This window comes from Castor canadensis, chromosome 2, assembly GCF_047511655.1.
Source record: "Castor canadensis chromosome 2, mCasCan1.hap1v2, whole genome shotgun sequence".
Lineage (NCBI taxonomy): Eukaryota > Metazoa > Chordata > Mammalia > Rodentia > Castoridae > Castor > Castor canadensis.
This window is the reverse complement of record NC_133387.1, coordinates 103,037,669-103,057,515: the sequence shown is the minus strand read 5'-3', so window position 1 is coordinate 103,057,515 and position 19,847 is coordinate 103,037,669. Positions and strand designations below refer to the sequence as shown.

The 19,847-nt window shown below is 50.0% G+C and overlaps 1 protein-coding gene across 4 annotated transcripts in view; it reads right to left on the bottom strand.

Annotated features, from left to right (window-relative positions):
- Positions 1-19,526, bottom strand: part of Tns3 (tensin 3) — a 271,418-nt gene extending 251,892 nt beyond the window's left edge. For 2 of the 4 annotated variants that reach the window (XM_074065414.1, XM_074065410.1), the window contains exon 1: positions 17,340-17,770. The gene's annotated coding sequence lies outside the window, so the exon portion shown is untranslated. Of the gene's footprint in view, positions 1-17,339; positions 17,771-18,923; positions 19,079-19,424 lie in introns of those variants that run through there. The other 2 variants (XM_074065416.1, XM_074065415.1) reach the window with 2 other exon arrangements.
- Positions 19,527-19,847: the final 321 nt, after the last annotated feature.

The following is a 19,847-nucleotide window of genomic DNA, read 5'->3' as shown; positions in this document are numbered from 1 at the left end:
TTTCTGCGTGTGTTTGTTGTCTATTTTATTTCTTAACTTTTCTGTTTTCATTTCATGGGCACCATGAAGTAACTCAAAACAAATGTTTCCCTCATTACTCTGGCTGCCAGGAAGCTCACAGCCTGATAAATCATGTGGTCACCAGGACTTTATGCCACACCTACTGGATGCTGACCTCCCCTGGGCTTCATTCACCATCTTCTGCAAAATTTACCCCCTTTGTCATGTCTTTAGATATTTTATTCTGAAATTCTGCTTTTCAGATCATTTGGGGGAACTTGGCAGGCTATGAAATCAGGAAAAAAAGTTAAGATCCCATGGACAACAGGATTTGAATTTGACCCTTACAGGCATGTTTATATCTGCTGAAGACACCCGTCCACTATCCTGGGCTCCTTTGCCAGTCCCCAGTAAGGAAGTTCCAAGAACACCATGTCCCTGTGCAAGTGCCAGCAAGACTTCAGACACTGGCTGACCCTGACTTCTAGCTCACTGGATGCCAGATAGCTTCATCAACATCACAGGCCTCCGCCCAGCTCACCGCCAAGCACACAGGCACCAGGAGGAATGAATCCACCACAAGGGCCACATGGCAGCTCTGCCCCAGACTGGCTGCCCTGGTGGCACCTGCCCAACCCTTGAGCATCTGTGAACAGTGACCACTCAGAAAAGTATTGGTCTACAGGGAGCCAGTGGTTTGCGCCTGTAATCCTAGCTACTCAAGAGGCAGAGATTAGGAGGATCACGGATCAAAGCCAGCCCGGGCAAACAGTTCACGAGACCCTATCTCAAAAAAAAAAAAAAAAAAAAAAAACCATCACAAAAAAAGGCAGGAGGAGTGGGTGAAAATATAGGCCCTGAGTTCAAACCTCAGTACCACAAAAAAAAAAAAAAGACTCCTCAGGCAAGGACAGAGGTTCCTAGCTACTTGGGAGGCTGAGATAGGAGGAGCTCAAGAGACCCCATCTCCAAAAAACCAAAGCAAAAGGGACTGGAGGTGTGGCTCAAGCAATAGAGCACCTGTTTTGCAAATGCAAAGCCTTGCGCTCCAACCCCAGTCTCCCCCGCCCCCAAAAAAGGCAGAGGTTCCAGGTGAGGTCATTCCAGCTGGACAATGACAGGAACAGCTGGCATTCTGTGGCCCTCTACTCCACCCACTTGTCCAGGCTGTGCATCTCTGCTCAGGACACCCAGTGGCTCTGTCACAGCAGCTGTCATCCTGGGAAACACAGATGCTGGGAAATCCACAGGGAGGTCACAGAGCAAACCAGACGCCATGCTACCAGCCGTGCGGTAAAGTTCACACTGGAGCGTGGAGCCTGCTCGAGCCTCCCAGATGTCCAGGAAGTGAACAGGAAGTGAACAGTGTGACACTTCAACAATGTATTTCAAACCTATAAGAGAAGAAACGAGGCCAGGTGCAATGGCTCACACTTGTAATCCTAGCTACTCAGGAGGCAGAGATCAGGAGAGTCGCAGTTCAAAGCCAGCCTGGGCAAATAGTTAGCAAGATCCCATCTCCAAACTAACCAGAGCAAAATGGATTGGAGGTGTGGTTCAACAGTAGAGAGAAGCCCTGAGTTCAAACTCCAGTGCCACCAAAAAAAAAAAAGAACCCTTAATATCTTAGCATCACTGAGGGGAAGTCAATCGTCCAGGAAACACAAAATAAAGAATGACAATGGTGGATATCCTGTAGATTCCTTGCTGAGATGGTTCATTTTATATCTCCTCTTGGCTAGGCTCTGGTACCCAGATGCTCAAACATCTGTAGATGTTGCTATGCAGGTATTTTTTACATATGATTAACATTTAAATCGATAAACATTGACTAAAACGAATGACCCTCCATAATGTGGGTGGGCCTCATCCAATCAGGTGAAGCTCTTATAAGAAAAGACTGAGGTTCCCAGGACAGCCAGGAATTCTGCTCCAGGTGGCCATTAGACTCAGGACTGCCACCTGCTACAATTTCCAGTGTTTCTTGCAAATGTCAGACCTGCTAGCTGAATAAGCCAATCCACTCATATGCATGGCTGCATATACAGACAGTCCCCATCACAGGATGGGTGCACCTGTAACTTTTTGACTGAGCCTGGTGCAAAGGTGATACACGGTAAGGAGAACCCATACCTGGAGTTGAGGCTTTGCCTTTTCCTGGGCTGGCGATCTGCAGTACAGTCCTCTACGGACCTCTCTCCTGCTGTTGAGGAACAGAAGCTCCCATCAGCCACAAAGGAGGCCACTCAACCTTCAGTGGCCATGGCGCTAGGCTGCGATGTCTGGTAAGTCAAGTGCATGAAACATACTTGCCACTGACAATATTTTTCAACTCAGGATGGGTTTATGTCATTACGTCAAGGAGTCTCCTAACTGTTCAGCTTCTCTGGCAAACCCAGACCAATTCAACATCACCACGTGGTTGCCTCCTTCTCTCACCCCCTCTTACTCCAACTGCTCCATGGATGTGACACCTTTTCACAGCGTAGCCCTCCTGTCCACCTGCACCCGTGGCTGCCCATGGCACCTGAGTGCTAAGCAATTTGACTCGTCATTGTAGAAACGTGTACTGAGCCCTACACAAAAGCAGCCTGGTGCCCATCTGCTTGGTAAAGAATCAAAATGAAAACTCAAGCAGGTGAAGGAGCTGTGAACCCACAATAAGCCAGCATGGGGACAAAGTGAAAAATTCATAAACACTGAAAAGCAATGAACACATGAGCACAAAATTTAAAATAGAATTACACTTGCTAGCTCCAACCTCAACTTCCAATCCCACACTGCACTGGGTTTCCTAATTTCAGGCAGAAATTTAGTTGGGAGGTTGGGGAGCTTAAAGAAGTTCCCCTATATGTGAGCAGTGTGAGAGGGGCTCTTGGGGTGCTTTGGAGGGGCAACTGGCAGGTGGAATGGGACAGTGCAGGTGAAGCCCTCAGAAGGCAAAGGTTACTTCAAAGCTGCCTCACCTAGCAGCCACCTGGGGCTTCAGACATCGTCCCGAACTGGACAAGGACTAAGTAGGATGAGTGGCTCTAGTCCTATTGAGCCAGCCTAATGCAGGTCTGAGCTGGAGCCCACAGAGGGCACTTGGGATGCCCAATAAGATGCTGGTTTAGGATGCTGCTTATGGATCTTACCTGGAGAACCACAGAGTTGGGCAAGTATCCAAAACGTGAGCCCTATCTTAACAGAGCCATTCAGACTGCTGAAACACCTGGCAGGTGACCCCCAGGCAGAGACCTGTCACAAGGCCGTAAGAGCAGGCACATTAGCATGCCCTCAGGTCATAAAGGGTGCGGGCTGAAGCTCCTCAGAAAACCAGTACAGAGCACTGGAATAGCTGGGGGCACGCCTCAAGTGGTAGAGTGCCTGCCTAGCAAGCGTGAGGCTCTGGGAGTTCAAACCCCACTACTGCGAAATTTTTTTTAAAAACTGTGTAGTCCCTCACCGGTAGTCAAACTTAGCTGGCCAACAATGGAACAGACAGACATTCCATCTCTTTGTGTAAGATAGTAGAGCTATCTCACATATATGAAATCATTTTGTAAAAACTGCTTATCCTAAATCTAATGACAAAAGAAGAATCAGAAAAGCCCAGGCTAGCAGCCAGGCACCTGTGGCTCACACCTATAATCCTAGCCCAAGCAAACAGTTCACAAGACCCCATCTCCAAAATAACCAGAGCAAAATGAACTGGAGGTGTGGCTCAAGCAGGGAGGGAAGGGCATTCACGGAACAGATGGACTAAGAGGCCTTGCTTTAGAAGAAAGGTTTTAAAGAATAGTGAAACAAGGTTTTAAAGAAAGACTTTAGAAGCAAGCCCTTAAAGAGTAAAGAGAAAAAAAGCAAAGTAAATGAAGAGATCAATACAGAAAAGAAGCAAAGATGCTGTTGTGCGTCTCCATCAGAGCGCCCAACACACCTGGCCCCAACTTTATGCATGTTTGTCTATCCCTTGTCCTTTCTGCATCTCCCATCGCCCCCAGTTAGGTTCAGTAGTAACGGGAGTGAGAGAAAGCTCGCTCCAGGTAGGGTATATTTCTCAATGATTATGCTCTTGAAGTTGAGGGATATGGGAAAACGTCCTTGTCCTTGGGAGATGCAGGCTGAAGTACCTATGGGTGTATCTCACCATACGTACAAGCTGTTTTCAAATAAGAGATATATATTTATTAATGAGCAAATTAACATGATGGCCATACAAGAATTCAGTACCTTATTCTTTCAACTTTCCTAAAAATGTGAGCATTTTCCAAGAACACTGGAAACATTTAGTTCAACAAACATAGTCTGTATTTCATCTACGGCTTCCTTCGCACTTTAAAACGCACATCCAGTGTACACTCAATTCCTAAAAGGAAGCAAAAGGTGGGACACTGACAAAAGGGCCCCGCTCAGCCTTAAGGAGCCAACATCTAGCAAGTGTTAGCACTGACCACAGTGATCCCTCCAGATTCAGTCATGGATTGTTGTGATAAGAATGGTGATGGACTCCCACCTGGAGTCCCTGCAGCCCCAGGCAACTCCCTGACCCTTCGGGTGATGGCGGAGTCCCTAGTCCCTAGTCCGATGGAGGGGCTCCTGGCCCCTGGCTAAAGGAAGTATCCCCAGGACCGTTCAATCCTCACCATCCTGAGTGACCTGCTCAGGGCAGACCCTCCTGACATCAGGAAGGCAGGTCACCAATGCTGAACAGATCCCGGACACATGTGACCTGAGCTGCCAGCCTGACTCTTGAGCCTGAGGTCCTATAGCAGGCTGCCTCCTTTCTTCACTAACGTCATAGAGACTTGTGACCAGAGCAAGATGGTGGACAGACAGCACTAGGTCAGCCCTGTCTGTGTCTGTCAGGAGCACTGAGTCAAGCTTCCAGTGCCAAGGACATTCAAGCGAACCACAAACACAGAGTCAAGGCCCTGATCCTCAGCACACCAAGCCCTTCCACAGAGATGGCCACTGAAAAAACACATGGGGGCCAGGACTTGGTTTTCTTCCTTCCTGGGCCTGACACAACTGTATCTACTCACTGTCCCCCACAAATAGAAGCCCAGAGCATCTGGCAGATTCTGTAGCCCCACACTGGGCCTCATAGCCTCCGACAAAGAGTCCTTGTGTGCCAGATTCTTGTGGCTCACATCTGTAATCCTAGCTACTCAGGAGGCAGAGATCAGGAAGATCGAAGTTCGAAGCCAGCCAAGGCAAATAGTTCACGAGACCCTATCTCAAAAACACCCATCACCAAAAAGGCTGGTGGAGTGGCTCAAGTGGAAGAGCATTTGCCTAGCAAGCCTGAGGCCCTGAGTTCAAACCCCAATACTGCCAAAAAAAAAAAGTCCTCATGAACCCATGGGCACCACACCAACGTCCCATCCTGAGGCCCCAAAGCCTCAGCAAGGCTACCCTGACTCATGTCCCAAGGCTAACACAGACAGCTGGTCAGTCTCAAAGGACAGCCAATTGTCAGGAAGCCTTGAACACCAGAGACCCTGGAGAGGGCCTAAGCATCAGCAGAGAGAAGGCAGGAGGTGATCAGACTGTCACCCTGGCCTCATAAGATGAAACCAGCAGGGCCAGGGGCTCTGGAGGACAAGAGGTGGAGTGTGAGAGGTGACACCCTGCAGCCCATACAGGGCAGGTCCACACCAAGAGAGCAGGCAGCTGCCCGACCCCCGATCCTCGGGTCCTCAGTTTGTGGGGGCTCAGCGTGCGTGGGACACAGGTGCACGAAGGAGTAAATGACGAGTGAACAAACAAAGAAGCAAATGAACCTCCCCCCTCTCTGGGTCTCACACAGTCAGTAATTCATGACAGCGTCCCCACCCACACCCGTGCCTCACCCTGGGGTGCGTCCGCCTCTTCCATTCAGCGACAAGCCTGAGGTTTACAAGCTGCCGCTGTTCCCCACTGGTTCACATAGCCAGAAGAGGGTGGGATGGAATCCCAGCAGATGTGGGGGACGTGGAGGAGGTAGAAGTGGCAGGGGAGGTGGGAATGGCACCCACATGACACCTGCTGTGTGTTTTATCCAGGTCCAAGGCCAAGGTGAAGGGCCAGCTGACAGGCAAGATGGCCGTGAAGTACTGCATGCAGCCTTGGAGGAAGGGCAGCTGATCAGCTGATGGCACAGGACCTGCCACCTCCCACTGCAGTTGGAAACCAAGGTCCCTGTCACTTCTCTCACTCCTCACCCCAGGTGGGCTGCCTCCAAGCACCAAGTGTCTTTCTTCTACAGACCCAAAAGACCCTCCAAAAGTTGTCAAGTGGCTGATGTGTGTTCAGTCCCAAAACCAGAACCAGTGAACTTAATCCAGTAGGGTAGCCTCAGCAAAGGGCAGACAAGGGCCCCAAGGAGACTTCATTTCCTAAGAACGGGTCTGCTAGCCAGGCGCCAGTGCTCACACCTGTAATCCTAGTTATTCAGGAGGCAGAGACCACGAAAATAGCAGTTCAAGTCCAGCCCAGGGCAAATAGTTCAAGAGACCCTGTCTCAAAAAATATTCAACACCAAAAAGGGCTGGTGGAATAGCTCAAGTGGTAAAGCACCTGCCTAGCAAGCACAAGGACCTGTGTTCAAAACCTGGTACTCAAACTGGAGCCCAGGACTGGTAGAATGGCTCAAGTGGTACAGAACCTGCCTAGCAAGTGTGAGGCTGGCAGTTCAAACCCCAGTACCAAGAAAACAAATAAATAAAAAGACTGGAACCCATTTGGAGAGCAAGACAAAGGAAATAATGTTTGCCATTTTACTGTGTGAATTTTGGGAAAACTCCACCACACTCTGTCCAGAAAGAATATTCTTTTTATGCTACAAGCATGGTAAAGCAACACTTGACATCCACCTTCCATAAAATGCAAACTGGAAACAGGGCTAATTTCCAAGAAAATCACCCTAGGCTGTGCTCTCACATCTGGGAGGCACACAAAACTTCCCATGGAAAGTTTACAAAGTGTATAGCAAAGGAAAACTCCAAGAAAGATACATGGCCCTGGAAATGCTGATGGAAGTCTGTGGAAATAATATGTAAGCATCTGTCATCTCCCACTTAGTAAAGATAAGCCAGAAAGTTCCAAGATGGGCGTGGGATTATCTCCCTGATTGTGAAGCATGGGGGAGGGGGTGGCCAGCCAGTGGATGGATAGATCAGAGGCCCCAAGTGAGGTAATGCATGGCCCAAGGACACACAGCTATCTCTCAGCTCCTTCCAAACTTTATCACAAAGAAGCCACGACCTTGGTTGTTGTCCTTGGAATTCAGAGTTCAGGAAGGAAAGATACAAACAAACAAGGCACAATCGCTCCAGAGTGTGTTAGAGGGGCCTGTGAGGGTCAGTGTCCTCCCTCAGACCACCTGGACGAGACAGGAGCCTGGGAGGGACTCTGAAGACCCTACAGCTCAGCCCCATCCTGGTCAGTCTCTCTGGCAGCACTGGAGCCTGTCGCTAAAGGCTTCTTTTGGGTTCAAGACACCGACAAAGGGGGAGTAACAGCAGAAGAATAGAAAGTGACAGCAATGGCCTTGGTTTTGCATCAGGAAGGCCCTAGATGCACAGAGCTACCAGGAGTCCCCATAGCTCAGTGTGGTCCTAGCTACTGACACTTATTTTCAGCACCACTTCACAGGAGTCAAGGATTGTCCCTGGGCCACCTGGAAAGCACATGGCAGACACGGGTGTGAGTGCCACCTGGCTCCACCAAGCCAAAGACAAACATGCAGGACCAGTGTAGCCCTGACACCTGTTAGTTTTACTAGTGGAGACTGAAAAAGAACTGAGTCCTCAGAGAGAGCGCACACAGGTCTGGTGACAGGCAGAACAGGGCGGAAACACCCTCATGTATAAATGAAAGGACAGGCAGTAATTCCAGGGGTCAAGGGGACGCAGGACAATAGCGATCCCCATCAGCTAAAAGTCTCTGTCAGCTCCCGGGCGTCTGCCCAGCTCCTCTTGGCACTAGAAGCTAAAGCCCACGTCTGCCTGGAGCTTGGCTGGGCTGATACTGGGGACAGAGCTAAATTCACCTCTAAGGCCCCAGCTGGACACTCACCAAGAGTCCTGGTCACAAACACTGGCAAGGCCACAGTCAGCACTAATAGCTCAGTGTTTGTGCAGCTCCATCAGCAAGCAGCTGGCCACAGGTGGCTGGGCTCACCCTCTCGTGTGGTATCCTAGGAAGCCACAGAGACAGAAGAGCTGAACCAACCAGGAATAAAACACAGCAACTCAGGACATGACCATGAGCCCACAAGAGCCACTCCACTGTAAGGTGTAAGTCTGCGCACACCTCCCTGTGGGCTATGTGCAAAAACCAAACAGGCACCATGACACTCAGCCAACAGGAGCCAAAGTAGATGGGCTAAAAGAAGCATCAACCAGAAAGAACCAACTTACAAACTAGCCCTGAAGTTGAGGCCATGGCCCTAGGCGTTCTGGGAGGTCATCACAGCCACGCATATGAGACAGCAGAAATGGGGAACTGTGTAGGATGGAGCAGAGTTTTGGAAAATCATCAGTGTGTCATTTACACACACACCATGCTTCCCTCACCGAACCCTTACAAACACGTAGGCGGGAGGAGGAAAAGGATCCTGGGTTTTGGTACAGTGCAGACACCATACCTTTTCAAAGACGTGTATAATTAAAGGCAAAGCAGATCAGGGGAAAATGAGGCATGGGACAGAGCTGCCAGGAAGTCAGAGATAAACACTGTATTAATAAACAGCTTGATTAAAAGCACACAGGAACTATTTACTTTGCTTGAAATCTTACACTCCCTCAACAACTGCAACATTTAATAAAAAGAAAATTTTAAAAAGGGAGAAAAGAGCAGCTCCCTTCCCCTGACCTTGCCACTTGCCCAAAAGTAATTAGTGCACTCCGGGAACTGAGCAAGGACATCTTAAAGAAAGTCACTTACCCAGGAAAAGAACTTAGGAAAATGGCATCCCTGGACACAGTGTCTACGAAGGAAATACTTATCCCAAGGCTGGATGCCTGTCCTGAAGGGAGCATCTGGCAGGACCCACCCTTTGTTTAAAGGGATGTCCAAACACCTGTGTCATAGTGACCCAATTTTTTTTTTTGTAGCACTGGGGCATAACATCAGGGTCTACACCTTGAACCACTCCATTAGCCCTTTTTTATGTTGAGTGTTCTCAAGACAGGGTCTCCCAAACTATTTGCCCAGGCTGGCTTCCAACCACGTTCCTCCTGAGTGTAACAGCAAAAATGATTAAATAAGCCAGGCACCAGTGGCTCATGCCTGACATTCTAGCTACTTGGGAGGCTGAGATCAAGAGAATTGTAGTTCAAGGCCAGTCCAGGTCAACAGTTCTCTAGACCCCATCCCCAAAATAACCACAGCAAAATGGACTGGAGGTGTGGCTCAAGCGGTAGAGCACCTGCTTTACAAGCACAAAGTCCTGAGCTCAAACCCCAGTCCAACCAAAAAAAAAAAAAAAGTTAAATAGGCTATAAATCAAAATAAAGGGGAACACTTTTCCTAAGGCAAATTTAAGCCAAACCCCAGCCCACTTTGTCACCATAAACACCCCAATGTTTGAGCACTCATTGCACCTGTTATCAGATGTGCATGCATCCAGGTCTGGTCTCTGTGCTCTGTTTCTATCTTTCCTTTACTTCGTTTTACTAATAAACCTCTTAGTCTCTACTTCAATGTGCCCTAAAATTCTTTTGTGCAACAACGTCACAAACTTGGTACCCAAAGGCTAGGCAGAGGCCTCCTCCCTTTTGGAGACCTCCTCCCTAGAGCATCACCGGTCCCAGTAACATGTTCATCACTCCAGTCATTTTGTCATCTCTAGTAACAGTGTCTTAAAAGCACAGTAAGCCCTTACTGTGACCTCCATTAAGTGGAGGCAGGGGTGGGAGTTAAGAGCAAGGTAAGTCAGCTCTGTGTGCTGTCACTCACCTCACCCTAATTTTGTGTATATGTGTGTGCGTGTGTATGTGTGTGTGTGTGGTGCTGTGGCTTGAACTCAGGGTTTACACCTTAAGCTACTCCACCAGCCCTTTTTTGTGATGACTTTTTCTCAAGATAGGGTCTCCCAAACTATTTGCCCAGACTGGCTTTGAACCACAAAGCCTCCTGAATAACTAGGATTACAGGTGTGAGCCACCAGCACCTGACTCTCACCCTAATTTTTCATCACCATAATTTGATTAAAATCACAGGTTTGCCAGAAGGTTTCCAAGTGATGTCCAAGGAAATTGAGGGCTTGTGCTGTCACAATGTGGACTGGACCCCAGAGATGAGGCCCACCATGTTGTTTTGGGTAGGGTTGACTGTGTTCCCCAAGGGTTCACTGTGTGGTGAACCTTTGATCCACTGAACCAATGGTGTATCCATTCTTGGACTTTCAACCTCCAAGACTAGGAGCTAAAAAAGAACCTCTTTTCTTTATGAAGTTAGCCTGCCTGCCTCTGGTAATTTGTTATAGCAACTCAAAACTGAGTAAGAATAATACACCCACTCATCTGCCCTTCCTTTGGAAAGGGTCAGGACCCCCGCTCACCCTACCCTGCCCTGCCCTCCTCCCTGACCCCAGTCACCTGTTATGCTAATAAGAGACCCCTTGTTGAGGCCGTGGCAAAGTCCAACAGGATGATACCTTTTAATGCCACAACTCTTCAACCATCTCAGAGAAGAGACCTTGTTTTGCAGTCTGTCCTTTCAGAAATTTTGTTGCAGACACTCTCTGCTTCCCATCCCTCAGATCCTCACCACCTCCCAGCCCCCTCCATCAGGGGACATTGATGCAAATCTGCAAGTCACACTGTCGCAAACACATGAGGCATCATCTATAGTTTTGCTCTAGGTTAAAGGGTAGACTGCCATCTTGCATCTTCTATCTCATGTCCTTTGCCTTCTGCAAATCTCCCTTGCCATCCCAGGCACACCCCAGGTGGCCACACCCTGATGACTGCTTCCCCACGGTGCCCCTTGGGTATTACTCCCTGACCCCCCTTCTCGCTTAACATCCCCTGGAAAGAAACCCCAGCTGATCACCCTTGGAGGATCAGCTCCAAGGAATAAGCACGAGTCTTCCTCCTTCCTTCTTCCTCCAAAGCTGACCAAATGGGCAAATGCCAGTGTTGGAAAAGATGCCAGGAATATTTGATCCAACAAACTCCAAGGGGCAAAAAAAAAAAAAGCGGGGCGGGGGGCTGTTTGTTGACATGCCTGACTCAGAATTGTGGACACATTCTCCAAGGGTAAAAATTAACCAATGTCAGCCATGCAGGGTGTTAGGACCATGCTAGCAGCTGGTCCCCTGGTACTCATCAGAAACACAGGCTCGTTCCAATGGCTCCAGCACCACTTCACAGAGCCAGAGCACATCACAGCCAAGGTCCTGAGCTGTTCCCTCCAAAAAGCAGTGAGGAAAGCCTGCGTAATTACGCTCATGGATCACAGGCTCTCTAGCATGTGTTCCCAGACTGAAGCACTTACCCAAATTAAAACCATTGCCCAGAAACAAAGTCAGACCCTTTTAATTGAAAATAAAACCAAGCAACCCTGAAGGCTCTTTAAAAAAAAAAAAAAAATGAAAGACATTCTTCCTGCTTCTCTTCCCATTAATCAACAAGTTTATACAATCTGTCAAAATAGCTTGCTAAGAAGGCTCTCGCTCCCTTTTCCTGCAGGCCTGATTTTTACACTGTGGGCACTGACCCAGCTGAAATTAAGGACAGTGGGTGGACACGGTGAGGATCCAGCAAGCACGTCCCATCTCAGCTGCAACTTGGTTATGTCAAGGAAGTCCACAAACCTTTGGTCACTTTGGGGAATCTATCCAGAAGACCTAAAAGCAGGCACTTGCACCCATTTCACAGCAACATTATCCCTCATAAGCAAAGCAAGCGGCCCAAGAGTCCATCTATCAGTACGTCAATGGATCCACAAAATGTAGCACCTCCACTCAATGGAGTATTATTCAGCTGTAAGAAGGAAATTCTGGCCGGGCACCAACATTTAATGTGTGCAGAGCCACAGTTTTGCAAAATGGAAAGAGTTCTGTGGATGGAGGGCACAGAACTACACGCTTTCAATGGTTCATAAAATGCTAAATTTTATGCTACATGTATTTGACCACAGTTTTTTTTTAAAAAAAGTTTGTGTCCTTTGATCTCAAATCACTAGAAATCTTTTCAAGAACATGGCTAGCTAGGATCTGCCTAAAGATCTATGTACAAAGATACACCCAGGCCAGCACTGGTGACTCACGCTTGTAATCCTAGCCACTCCAGAGGCAGAGAGCTGGAAGATCGTGGTTCGAAGCCAAGCCAGTGCTGGGCAAAGAGTTCTCGAGACCCTATTTCAAAAAACCCATCACAAAAAAGGGCTGGTAGAGTGGCTCAAGGTGTAGGCCCTGAGTTCAAACCCCAGCACCTCAAAAAAAAAGATACACACCCAGGAACATAATGACCAAGGGACAAATAGTTACAGTTCACTCACACCCACAGTTGTCAGCAGTCCTGTTTATGTAGTTGTTTTTGTTTTGAGGTGGCAGGACTAGGGTTTGAACTCAGGGCCTTGAACTTACATGGCAGGCACTCTACCACTTGAGCCACACCTCCATCCTCTGTGTATGCAACTATTTACAGATTAGGCCATGCTAAAACCACCACAGTGGACTCAAGCAGTAAAGCACCTATTCTGTATGTGCAAAGCCCTGAGTTCAAACCCAAGTCCTATCTAAATGAATCAATGTAAATTAATTAAGAAAACTGCCACAGTGGTTTTAATATGCAGGATACAAAAATAACACAAATGGGACTGGAGGAGTGGCTCAAATGGTAGAGTGCCTGCCTAGCAAGCGTGAAACCCTGAATTCAAACACCAGTACCACCAAAAGAAATAACAATACAATAACAACGCAGCCAGGTACCAGTGGCTCACACCTGTAATCCTAGCTACTAAGGAAGCAGAGATCAGGAAGATTATGGTTCGAGGCCAGCCCAAGCAAATAGTTCAAGCACCCTATCTCAAAAAAATCTCAACACAGAACAGGGCTAGTGGAGTGGCTCAAGTGGTAGAGAGCCTGCCTAGCAAGGGTGAGGCCCTGAGTTCAATTCCCAGTACCTCAAAACAATAATAATAGTACAAATGGAAATGGCAGAATCTCAGGAAATGGTAGAATCTCAGCTTGGTCAATTCAAAAGCACAGAAAACTGGGCCCACAGAAGGCTAAGATGGTGACCTCCAGGTCTATTATGATTTGGATCTTAAATGTCCTTCCTAAAGTTCCAAGGCTGGTCCCTGCCTGTGGTGCTATTGGGAGGCGGTGGAACCTTGATGTGGGGGCTAGTGAAAGGAAGTTAGGTCATTGGGGATGTGATTGGGGCTGTGTCCTGGAAGGGATATTGGGACCCTGGGCCCTTCCTCCGTGCTTCCTAGACAACATAAGGCAAGCAGCTTCTCTGACACCCACTGTCCACCCTGACAGTACCCCCACACGCAGAGGCCCAAAAGTAGTGGTGCCAACTGACCAAGTGACCATGGACTGCAATGTCTGATGCCACTGAGTCAAAATAAAACTGTCTTCCTTTTCAGTTGATTTTCTCACACATTGTGGGGGGGGGGGAGCGGGACATTCCTTAACCATATCCGAGTCTACAATAAGCACATATTTTGTAGGAAATTAGTGAAAAAGCCAGTTGGAAAACAAAGGCACATCTATAACCTGGAAGTTGTCCAGTTGCTCAAGTAATTCAGGTGACAAATGATGAATAAGTTCCTAACCAGCTTGGAGTCCCCTGCCTCCCTATGTGCATACAAAGTATGCCACTATGTGCATACAAAGCTTCCTCTTCTCCAACGGGCTCTGCAGGCCTTTCCACAGGACACACACTTGTCCCCATCACTGGGACAAACCCTGTGTCATCTAATTATCACATGTCCCTGCCCCCAAATAGCACCTCCAAGGACTGGGACAAGGTAAGGTGTTTTTCAGCCCTTGAGGCCTTCAGCAGGACCTGGGCCAGCAAATAGCAAGACATATGGTCACACAAAGCCAGCTCCAGCCCCAGCTGAGGACTAAGCACCCCAAGCTACAGGTAAGGAGTGACCTGGCCTCTGCGGTGGGGTGGAAAACGTAGATTTGCCCCAGGCTGGTGAGATGCCAGGGCCTGGACTGTGTTACTGCCTCTCAGCCTGAGCACACCTTTGATCTACCTCCAAAATGGCCAGTGAGGAGAGGGGTAGGGGCCCAGGGAAATCTCTAGAAAGGTGATAGATTACAAAGAAGAGAGGAACTCCAGGTCCAGGCCGAGGGAGGCCTTTGTTCTGGAAGGAATGTGGACAGACACAGACGCCCTGGCTAATGGCCCAGTGTGGCCCCAGGGCCTCGGGCCAGATGTGAGCTTCACAGTTCACAGTGCAGCCTACAGTGAGTGAAGGGCTGTGCTCCAAGGTAATGGAGACACAGCTCAGATTCCTGAACCCTCTGGCGGGAAATAACCAGCTCCGAAGAGCCTGGAGCAGGCTGGCCTCCCCTGCAAAAAGAGAGCTGCAAGAGGCCCTGATAACCCTGTCCACTAATTTCAGAACAGTCGCTTTTTTATTTCTTTTTGGTGCTGGACCTTGAACTCAGGACCTACACCTTGAGCCACTCCACCAGACCTTTTTTTTTGTGATGTGTTTTTTCGAGACAGGGTCTCTCAAACTAGTTGGCTTTGAACTGTGATCCTCCTGATCTCTGCCTCCTGAGTAGCTGGGATTACAGACGTGAGAGTTTCTTCCACTTTCAACCACTGCATCTGGTGTGTTCTCAAAGCAGCTTCAGAACATCTACACAGCAGTGGTGCCATGTCACAGGGATGCTGCTAAGACACAAGGAAAGGAGGTGACACCCTTGGTTCACCTGGCAGTGTCCCCTAGCCATGGGGGTGTGGCCTGGTGGGGTGAGCGCTCATAATCACCCTGATTAAAACTTCCTGGGTGCCACTTCGGCAGCTGCAGTCAGGATTTCCAAAGATCTCTTGTAACGTCTTAGAAACAGAAACAAGGCTGGCCTGCAAAGGGTGTGAGAGTGCCATTAACTGTCCCAAAGGAAAAGAGGAAGGGCCAACGACTTAATACGTACCATAATTAGACCTGAAAGGAAGGAAGAAGTGTACAGAAAGGCTGACCTCAGTGTCCGAGGAAGCAGCTGGGACTGGAGGCCTGGCTGCTGGAGGGTTGGTGGGTGTCATAGTCTCCATGCCTGGGTTTGGCCACTTGAGCAAGAGCTGGGTGATGGAGTACAATGGAAAGCCCTCCTCTCACAACCACAACGAGCTGAATTCAAATTCAGAGCTTGCCATCCAATGAGGATACTTAATCTCGCAAGACTCAGAGCCCCTTCCAGAAAACACGGACCTCAGGGTGACTTGCAAGGTGAGGCCACAGATCAGATTGTGGGGAGCAAACGTCTCAAGCCAACTCAGGTAATCAAGCACCTTCTCCCTTCAAGGAGCACAACCCCCATCCCCGCCCCGGACTCATCAAGGTAAAATTTTCTAGATCACAGACACAGACTCCTTTATAATATCATTTTTCATTCATTTTGCCCATCTGGAACAAAACATACTAATACTAGACAGACCCCAGTGGCGCACGCCTGTAATCTCAGCTACTTGGGAGGCTGAGTTCAGAAGGATAAAGGTTTGAGGCCAGCCTGGGCAAAGAGTTCACAAGACCCCATCTCCAAAATAACCAGAGCAAAACGGACTGGAGGTGTGGCTCCAGTGGTAGAGTGCCTGCTTTGCGAGTGTGAAGCCCTGAGTTCAAACCCCAGTCCCACCAAAAGTAAATACTAAATTACTACCCTCTTTTTTAAAAAAAATCACCAAAATTCTTTGGACAAGGCTATGGTCATTATGATGTCCATCAGAGTTGCCCTGTTTCCTAATCCACTGGGGTACTCCAAGGTGCTAGCCCTCACCCCTATTATTGCTCACCCTCGTCTTCACGTGACTCCTCCCTCCCATGTGGCAGAGGCACCCCCAGTGTGGAGTCTAGGCCACCAAATAAAGGACACTATACAGGCCAGGTGTGCATGCACTAGAGAGAGGCCAAGAGGATTCTGGGAGCATAGGGAGTCAGATTGTAGGATGTCCCATCAGATATTCCTAACGTTCAAACGGAAAGTTCAAGAAACTTGGAGAACTCCAGTTTTCTGCTTTTACAAGAACCGAATAAACAGCAAGGTACTCAATGCTAGGCAAGGGATTTGTGGTTGAGCTATACCTTGGCCCTGGGTGTTTTGTCATTTTGGCTTTTTTTTTTCTTTTTTTGGCAGCACTGGGGCTTGAACTCAGGGCCTCACGCTTGCTAGGCAGGTGCTCTTGTCACTTGAGCCACTCTGCCAATCCTTTTTTGTGATTTTTTTTTTTTTTCTCCAGATAGGGTCTCCCAAACTATTTGCTCTGGCTGGCTTCAAATCGTGATCCTCCTGAGTAGCTAGGATTACAGGTGTGAGCCACTGGTGTTCCCGGCAGCCCTAGATGTTTTATATACAGTGCAGCCCTTGCAGCCTGGCAGTGGGGTGTTTGAACACCAGCTGCACATGGAGATTCCTGGGAGGAGGAGGACAGATCTGGCCCGCTCTCCATTCCACTATAAGGGTTATAGGAAGTAACTGTGCTCTGATTGTTTTTCTAACACTCTCTATGGTGTGCACCAGAGTAGCTCTATGTTAACCAGATTCCCTTACTATGGGCCAACAGACATCAGTACAAAGGACCCTGGATAGACAGGGCTAGCTCTAGGTCACTGCTCTAGGGGTCCATCCAGGTGAGCTGAACCTCCCCTTTTTCCCTCCCCAAGTACTTACCAGAGTCTTACAGGAAAGGGCCAGGGGTCCGAAGGTTGGCCCAGCTCCTGGAGAACTCATCCACCTCAGCTCCTGACATGTGGAGCAGATGCACTGCACCTCCTTCTCCCCACCCTTCCCTGAGAAGTCCCTGAGTTCTAAGGATGCAACTGAGGCCTTCAGCAAATGCCTCTGACCACACAGGTCTTTCTGCTTTCATAAAGACAGAGAAACCCAAGCTGGTGGCTCACACCTGTAATCCTAGCTACTCAAGAGGCAGCGATCAGGAGGATCATGGTTCAAGAGACCCTATCTCAAAAAATATCCAATACAAATCAGAGCTGGTGATGGAGTGGCTTAAGGTGAAGGCTCTGAGTTCAAGCCCCCATTCAGCAAAAATAAAAAGACACAAGTTCAGACCCTGGTAAGGGGAGGGCACAAGAGCCCCCCCACCCACCCTGCACACCAGGGATCATCACAGGCTAAGGAACAAAACACACATGCACAGCCAGTGGGCGGAACTCACCCAGATCCCTGAGGGCTCCTGGCCTTTGGAAATTTCCTTGGTATTTTCCTCATCTATAAAACAGGCCCTTGTGTGCCGAGGTCTGGAGAGATAGGATTGCCAGGTGGAGGATCTCGTCCCTTCCACTCAGTATCCTTGCCTTGGAGCCTCCTGGCCAGCTCAGTTATCTCATCAGCAACACCTCCCTGCAGCTCAGGAACATATTTTGACCTGATGCCCTTTAGCTACAGAGTCACATTTGCAAGGAGCTCAATTTCAAAACACTGGGTACTGGACCTGATACTTTGTAAAAAAAGCTACAAGTCAATCAATTTGCATTCAGGAGCATACTGTTCTGACTCAGGTTTGCCAAATAACTCAGAGTCTGGCAGCCCCAGCGGAGGAAGTGCTGTCCAGACAAGCAAGAGTTAGAATCCATCTGACAGTCAGGCACGCAGCAACTGGACCCAAGAACCTCCCCCAGGAGTTGTGCCCCCCAATCCTGCACTGCTCCAGGATCTAAGGTCCCTCCCGTTCTTTGCATATCTGTAAAATGGCTCCATGATCCCAACTGCCTCCAAGAGCTGTTACTTGGATGAAATGAACTGAATCCATACAAATTAAATGAATCCACGCAAATAATCAGTAACCTCTCTTGTTACTTTGGGAGGTTAGCATTACTTTGTCTCAGGTCTGGCCTCTTGCCATCTCCCCACACTCAGCTCCCCAGAAACCAGGAGGGTTCCCCCCGCACCCAGGTCTTGCTCTGAGCACTGGCCTCACCTCCTCCACCCTCCAGCTGCAGCCACTCCCCACCCCCTCCCTGGCCTTCAAGGACTCCACACACAGAAAAGCCTTTCTTAAAACTTGTTGATTGATTTGCAAATATAACCTCCAGAGGCCCCAAAGAGAGAAGAACCAAAAATCACAAGGACAGACAAATCTCATTTAAAAAGAATTCAGATGCACAAACCAAAAGCCTCAAGGAAATACACCAAAGGGGTTACTCCAGTGCTATATTAATAAAATAATTTCTGCAGTCATACTTAGCCGGGTATTTTAAGAGACTGCTATGATCACGCATTCAAACAGTTGGGAAAAAGAGAAAAGAAAAAAGCAGGGGTGGGGGGGAGGGAGAAACCGTGTGGGATGATAAAGTGCGAAGGAGTCCCAACAAGAGCTGGGAACTTCCCAGCGGGTTGTGTCCACCCTCCTCAGTGGTCTCCGCTTGCCCCACACCCTACAGGGCCCTTTTTGTTTTCCAGTCACAGTGGAGAGTCCGGGTCACCTGCTGGCACGATCTGCAGAATGCCAGGGGGAGGGCGGGGGGCTTCAGGGTCCATTTACGATGCACAGATTCCCAAATCACAGTACCCCAGGGCTCACTGGCCAGAACCCAGCACAGCAAGGCACAGGGACCCAGAGGTCCCTGGACCCTCCCTCCTGCTAGTCAGCAACAGCGCCCGCGTGCCCAGAGGCACGTGCCACAGGTGGCCCCGGCCCCCACCCCTAGTGCCCGCTCCTTCGGAAGCAAGGAAATAAAGAGGCACGGTGGGACCCTCGGTGTCCCAACCACCCACCAAAGGGACAGACGCACGGGGCTACTTGCCTGGAAAGAGCGGGAGAACAGTCCCGAGCACTCCCATTGCGCCCCGGGAGGCGCTTTGCCGCCGAGTCCGGGACGCGTCCCCGGGAGCGAAGTTCGCGACAGTGCGGCTCCGTCCCCGTCCCCGCCCCTTTGCAGGGCGACCGAGCGCCGCGGGCCGGGACTCAGTGGGCCCGTATCCTGAGACCCAGTTTAGCCAGACCCAGCCGGTCTCTCTGCTGGGGATCTTGCGCGCCCCGGACCCCGTGATCGTGCGTCCCCAGCGAGCACCCCGGACGCCCCTGCTCCAGGGTCCCCCATGCCCAACCCCCGGGATTGTCTCTGCAGCCAGCTTCTGGTGCCTGCGCGCCCGATCCCGCTCCCAGCGCCCAGGCTCCAAGTCCCCGCGCGAGTCCTGCGCTGCGTCCCCATGCCCAGGACGCAGCCACCCGCACACGGCCCGAACAAAGAGCACAGCGGCGCGTGGCCCCTGCTCCCCGGCCTCCCGCCTTGGTCAGTACCTGGGCGAGCTCGCGACACGGTCCGGCGGGGCGATGGCCGAAGCGAGCGAGGCTGGGCTCCGAGCAGCGCGCGGGCGGGCCCGTCCTCCTGGCTGGCGGCCCGCGCCCGCCGCAGGGCCCCCTCGAGGCGACGCGGGCAATCGCCACGGCCCGCGCCCCGAGCCCTGCTGGTCACCTGGCCTCATCACCCTAACTATGTCGTACCATGCCAGGCGCCCTGCCCTGGAGGGTGCACCCCAAAGGCACCACCACCACCAGCCTCTTGCTGGTCACCTCTTGCTGGACCTGGAACTATTAGACACCCCCACACATTTGGGCACCCAAGCTCCCATTATTCAGGAGGCTCACCGGTTCCTGATCGGTGGAAGTGCACCTAGGAAGGCCGGTTCGAGTCCCGGTTCTTGCAAAACCAGTTCATTCTTT